Source organism: Sinocyclocheilus anshuiensis, unplaced genomic scaffold (genome assembly GCF_001515605.1).
Source record: "Sinocyclocheilus anshuiensis isolate Anshui unplaced genomic scaffold, SAMN03320099.WGS_v1.1 scaffold5, whole genome shotgun sequence".
Lineage (NCBI taxonomy): Eukaryota > Metazoa > Chordata > Actinopteri > Cypriniformes > Cyprinidae > Sinocyclocheilus > Sinocyclocheilus anshuiensis.
The window spans coordinates 308,215-315,501 of record NW_015536464.1 but is presented as its reverse complement, the minus strand read 5'-3'; positions in this window follow the sequence as shown (position 1 = coordinate 315,501).

Here is a 7,287-nt window from a genome sequence, read left to right as displayed (position 1 = left end):
TCTTTCTTTGCGTGAACATTTGGGCGGCGTTATGCAAATCTTCCCACATCGTGACGTAGATATGTGGGGGCGTATTAGAACGAGCCGTTTTAGAAAGGCGTGGACGAGTCTTAACTTCTATGAAGAATATCTCTTTGGTTTTGAGACTTTAGTCTTTGCAACTTTAGGGATCTTATCTATGCACAAGCAGCTTGTAACACTCCAAAGAGAAAGAAAAAATTGCATCATATGACCCCTTTAAAATTGGTAGCAAGAATAGTGAAATTTCACCGGTATCACTGTTGACCGCTGACATTTAGGTATCGTGGTAACCCTGAATTCAACATATTTGGCCGACCGTGATTTACTGTAATCTCCTCAAGTTCAAAACTTTGGCGGAGTCAACAACAAAGCCGGAGCTTCATCGTGGTGCACATCACCAAATATGAGTCATGTTGTCATCACTCTCATACACTTATCAAACAGCTCAAGCACTAAAGCAGATTTGGCCCTCGCTTGGCTCTTGTCTGGATAGAATGGGTTTAATTCCTTCTGAACTGTGCCTGTATCAGGTATCAAGAAATCAAACTCCGTATTGGCTCTGATGACACACCTTCAGAGTGCCATTTGGGCTCCAGGTCTATCAGTTTCACAATCGAGGCTTTATTCCTCTGGACTATAACGGCTGAGACTTTAAGTATGATTACAGAGGGATTGTCTTAAATAACCTCCGAGAGAAAAGGCACTGTGAGCTAAATCTTATGCTGGCAGAACACATTTAGCAAAGAGGAGAGCCGAGTTACGAGAGTTACGGGAAGGACAGTTAAGCATCAGGTTTGAGTTTAAGGGAATACTTGGGATTATTTGAGGTAGCCATTGAGCGATGTAAGAAGTATCTTTATATTTGGTTACATAAGCAGATACCATTCGCTTTACACGCAATTTAAGGCTGTCATTAAGAAACCAGTGGCGTTTCCACTTCGTCCTCTATTACTTTAATGTTGTCGTTTAAAGTTTACCAGTCATTTATACGCTTCTGGCATTACTCGGCTGTTGATTTGAGCTACGAACTGCACAAATAGAAGCAGCCCAGTGGTGTATACAGAAAGTAGGCTGTGTAAGGTAAGATCCTGGTCGATCATGAGCAACATTTGCGCTTATGCACTCTTGGGATGGCTCTTAGAAGAAGTGAGAGATAAATATGGGCACAGACTTTCCTGAGAACCACCGGGGATATTCTTTGAGAAGGTATGGCCTGTCCGACGCAGGGCAACCTGAAAAATCAGACTGCCTTATCAGCATGTCAGCCTGCCAGGCCATCAGAAACATGAGGAAAGGTGCCTTTGTGGGCCCTGCAGGGAAGAACTGATTTCATCAAAGCAGCACATGGTAGTGGCTCAGTTGGGTTTACCGTGTTTGATTAACAACTGGAATTTATTGGATGATCCATGAGTGATTATTAATATTTCCATTATTATGTTATTAATTGCTCATATGATACATGAATTCCTTGAGTAAAGAGGCATTATCTGTAGTGGCAACAGCTAATGGCATATCTCAAACACAAATGTACTTTAAAAGGGTTATTTTACACAAAATTGAAAATTCTGTCATATGAATTGGTTTTAAACTTTTTTTTTTTTTTGTCTGCACATTGAAAGACATTGGGTCCAATGTTGTTTTAGACCCCACTAACCTTTATTATGCAAGCAAAAAGAGTTAACTTAAAAAAAAAAAGAAAAGAGTAAAGAATATACTTTGGCGTGAACTGAATGTAATGATTTCATCCATTTAGGTGCATGTTAACTGAAAATGTATTATAGTTTAAATTCATTACATTTACAGTTAATTAGCTCAAGTTTAGTGTTTTCAACCCACTTAAGTATATATTTATATGTATTTTTATAATTACTTCTACCGTCTTTGAAATACGGCTATTACTCGTAATCTAAAATATACTTTAAAGCCATTTCAATTGAAACTTTAAAGACGAGTAATAATTTTAATACTTCAATACAATAAACTCTTTCAGAAGGGAGTAATCCTTCTGTGGTGACTGTACTACATATATTTTAATAAATGCTACAAAAAAAATTAAAAAATAACTAAACAATTCATGATACGTGTCTTTGTCACTTTTTTAAATTACATTGTTTACTTAGACATTTGTCTGTGTAACATAATTAAAAAAAATCTTATATGTGCTGGTGATTTACCAGTGGTACAGATCTTTTTTTCAAGGCTCGTTAAAGAGTAAAATTCATTCATTTCCCTGTCAGTTGTCTTTGACATCACAGTTCATTGAAGGGTTTGGGACAGTGCATGTTTTTTTTTTGGTACCATCAGCCAATCAGTGCTGTCATGACATCACTTTTATTACTCACATGACATTTTATTAAAACACAGTATTTGATCTGATTTACATCACAAGCATATCTCTTAATATTTAAACATCTCTCAAACACAAGAAACTGAACAATTCCAACCACAGTGCCAGACCGCATTCCCAAAAGCTGTGTTATGATAGGCTACTCTTGCGCACTGTACAGCATGGAAATGTCAGCTAACAACTGGGTCAAATGCAGCAGGTACAATATCAGAAATACTGTGTATTTGTCCTGAAATGCTCTCTGCCTGACAGCACAGACGTCTAGGTTTCTGGATGATGGGTAATGCCAGTTTTACAGTAGGTAAAATCTAAATGAATGGTTTCATTTTTCAACAATCTCTCATTTGCTCATATTGTTATCATTTTTAATAATGTGCCTTTGGCTTATTCAGGCAGAATGTGACTGGAAATGACACAAAGGTAGGCTATAATTAGGCCACACTAGCATAAATCGCGTGAGCTATAGCTAGCGTCATCCACAGCGCGGGCGACGCGACGCGCCAAAAACGCTCCCTTGTACTCAGCGAAGCGCACACTATTATAGGGGGCGTTCACACAGAACGTTGCGTTCAGAAACAACAAGACAGAGCGCAGGGTTGTGGAGACGTTGCTCACATTACACCTTTACACTCTAAGACGCACAAAACGCGACGCAACCGTGCGCATGTGTAGCGAGAATGAAACTAGCGCTGTGTGAACGCTGTTTTAACATCGACGCTTATTCTGAGGGTTAGCGATTGTACTGTTAAGGCGCTCATATTCTCCTGCAATAAAGATAAACAGACTTACTGTCTTCTGCAATGCGATGCACTCGTGCGTATTGCACTGCTTGCGCGGATGTCGATGTAACAAAGGCGGTGAACAAACGACGCGACTGCTTGGTTGATTGACTGATCGTCATTATGAGGTGACATCTGGCATCTTTCTAGGATCGACAGGATCGCAATGACCCCCGTTTAACCCAGTCCCGCATTCTGCGATTATGTAACATTATTGATGATTTCATCGCGCTCTGGACAATGCCGGGAATTCTGTGCGCCTGCAATAGGACTCCACTACTTCACTCCGGCGACAAAACGGCACGCTATCCAGATCAACGCTGACTAGGCACTATATTAATTATGGTATTCATATGCAGTAATGTTGATTATGTATGTAATAATGCTTCCCAGAGAGTCTGGATTTCCTGGTGACGCTAATCTGCACTTGAAATAATAACCGGTAGGAAAAGAGCGATGATGTCATTATACTTCAGTTCCACTATATTAAGGTTTAACAAAGAGCTTGTGTGTTAAAATGCCTATGCAGCTGGAAAACATATGACTGTATTATTCCTGAAGCCACTGAACATGTTGGGTGACCCGCTTTACACCACTGACAATGCAACATATACCCACCCTGTGCCTTGGCACCTAGAGTTGATGCTCGCAACGAGCATGTGACTTCACAGTGTTATAAATCACTGACGCACTAAATGCTCCATTTGGCGTCATATTAAAGTTCTGGCACATGAATGATTCTTTAAAGGATATTTACACACCGCATGGGGCAGGCTTGGTTTCTTCAGATGCAATGCTTTGTTACTGTACCCTGCAGGACAGATCTGTGAACACAATGAAAGCGATGTCAGAAAAGAGGCTTACCTGACAGCGCGCCCGTTCCTTCTCATCTATTAGTCCACGATGACTCGGGCACCCGATTGCTTTGTAGCATTTAGGTCCGGAGAGGCGGGTCTGTGGGATGCTGGGACATGTCTCTCCTCTCGTCCCGCGGATGGCACTGGCCAGAGCTGCAATCTCGCGCAGGACACGCTGCTTCGCTGAGCGCAAGCGCCGCGCGCCACGCTATCCCGCACAAGCCCATTGAGCAGCCCGTGCCACGCCCCCTTCAGTGAGCTGTCAGTCCCGCTGCACGCTTCCATATTACAGTCGCTTGCAGTATGCTTCTCTATGCAGACCTACAGTGGCCCCAAAACGTGTTTGGATGCTTAGATCAACTTTAATGTTATTCATTTTATTAGGTAATATATAGTCAAGTGGCATGTGCAAAAAATGCTGCTATAGCTTTAGAGGGGTCATGACAGATTTTGTATTATTATTTTAATATGTTCCTTGAGGTTTACTTATAATATTAATACAGTTTTTTTTTTGCACACACATACAACAACAACAACAACAAAATACAACAAATAAATATGTGGGGAAATTTTTTATTTTTTTTTCAACCCTCATTCTGACAGTCTAAAACAGCCTGTCCTTTAAGGCTTGTCAGTAATCAGCCACTGTTATGATTGGCTAACGTCACTGCATAGGAACAGTATCAACGCCCCCTCGCTATTGTGTGTGTGTTTTTTATTTTATTTTATTTTTTGACTACATAATCATAATAAAACTGTAATTTCCATACAAAGCATCTTTCAACAAATGTTTCTTTGTGAACTCTCCATGACACCGTGCCTCGTTTACAAAACAAAATCCTCTGACACGATCCGGGATGCCATTAAAAATAAACTATCCACTTGTTCCTTACGCTGGGATCCTTCTGATATCTGTACAAAGCCACGAACAAGCAGTTTAAACCAAACGCGTCAAAGCGAACGTTCTTTCTCTTCATTTGTCTGATTGACAACAGACTCGAGCGCGTGGACTGTGTCAGAAAGCAAACACGCAGGGGCAGACTTACCCATTAGGCAAAGGTAGGTGACCGCCTTGGGCCCCCAAAAGCCAAGGGCCCCCTAAAATGCTTTTCATATAGGAGATGCGCAATAAGCGCTGACACGCGAACAGTTGCTGATTACAGTGTTTATTACCATGACAACCGTCCGAATTGAACGTGCTTTTTGTGTATCCTGCTTGAAGGAGATGAAAATATTATGCATCTGAAGGTGTAATTAAATATTGAGAAACAGTGTGTATTATATGTTTATAATTGTTTTAAATGCCGCTTATTTATGAGGAAGTATAGAGGACGCATAGAGGATGCAGTTACTTTTTTGGTTGATATAATCCTTGGGTGTGTAAATGTATAATTGCCTTTTCATTATTTTTTCAGTTTTATTTAAATTTGTAGTTAAAATAACTAAAAAAAAATTTTTTTATTTTAACGTTTAGAATTAGACAGCCTTTGCACACAGGCTTAAGCCCCGTTCACACCAAGAACAATAACTATAAAAATAACGATATTAGCGTCCACACCAGCAAACGATATCCTGTATTGCTATTCTTTAATATTGAGAACGATTTTTAGAACTACATCTTTATCGTTATCTTTATAGTTATCGTGCTTGGTGTGAACGGGCCTTTATGCTGGTAACTCATCAGTGGACTTTCCACGTCAATATAGGTTATATTTTTTCCACACTTTTCTCATTCTATATTTCTGACGTTCCAAAAGCGCCTCCTACTGGCAGAGAATGAATGTTCATTTTCAATAATCCAGTCTGTAGTTTTTGTTCAATGCGAAAATCCACCCACATAACCCCGTTTTAAAGTAATATAATAATTTATACGTCTGACGCTCAATTGTGAGGTTTATCATTTTATAATTTATTTAGTTTTTGTGAAAACCTGTATCTCAACTGTAAATCAGTTGCTATTTCGTGGTCTACAACATGAAAGAAAGCCATTATAACATGTACATGAAAAATGTAGAAACATTGGACACAACTATGGGGCACCATTGTGCAGCAGCAAGCATCACAAAAAAAAAAAGGAACCTCAAGGTTGATCTAAGAAAATATGTGAAAATGTATAGGGCCCCATTCCTATATTTTGTCTAGGGCCCCCAATTCACTAAATCCGCCCCTGCAAACACGCATCTGTACACTGTATCCAGTGTAGGCAAGTTAGCCACATTTATATTTGCTTTTGACGCGACGTGGCACTCGCATTTAGCGTGATTTAATTAAATAAATGTAATTTAATTTAATTAAAGCTTAATTAAATAAATACTTTGTTTTGGAGGATGTTTTAACCTATGAAACTTGTAGGATGTTTAATGGTACAAAGAACTCTTATATGCCAAAAGATTAAGGCAAATTTGATTTCTCATGTCATGACCCCTTTTACTTTTTTTTTTTTTGAAACCAACAGGGTTTTAGTGGAAGTATGAAGTCAGTTCTACTCAATTTCAGTAGTTCAAACAGAGTAACCACATGCGTAGTTCATCACATTAACTATGAGTTTAATTCATTTCTCAACTAAAGTCTAACAACCACAAAAGTAGCCTAATACTTTTAGCTTCATTCTGAGGAGTAGGTTATACAGTGGGTACGGAAAGTATTCAGACCCCCTTCAATTTTTCAATGATTTTAGCAAATGGCTGCAATATAACAAAGAGTGAAAAATTGAAGGGGGTCTGAATACTTTCCGTACCCACTGTATATTTTTAAGTAAGGGAACTTTTACTTGGATAAAATTTAATTAAACTGCTTAAAATCGTTATGATCTGTTGTCTATTAGGTGTCATTGGTAAATATTTTGAGAATTATATATTTAGTAAAAAAAAAATTAAAAAAAAAAATTTTTGAGGGTTCAGGGTTTATTAGGTCCTATTTTAGCTTGCATTATTGTATTTGGAGGTTAAGGCTTATACTCGTTTTCTCTAAAATGTGGAAAATGTGATTACTGTCATACACAATATCAAAAGTTAAGACCAGAGACCCAAACATTTTACTGTGAAGAGCCAAAAATCTAATTTGTTTGGTATATCATCTATTAGTTCAAATGTACATTTCAAAGCAAAAATAAAACATAAATGTTAATACAAATAGATAAAATAAAAATGAAGATAATGCTTCAGTGGCATATTATTTACGTATTTATTTTTTCGGGCCAAATCAAGGGTTCTAGTTAACATTATACTAAAATCTAATTGAAGGTTTTTGTGGACACTGTATTAAAGGCAGAGTAAGTGATTTC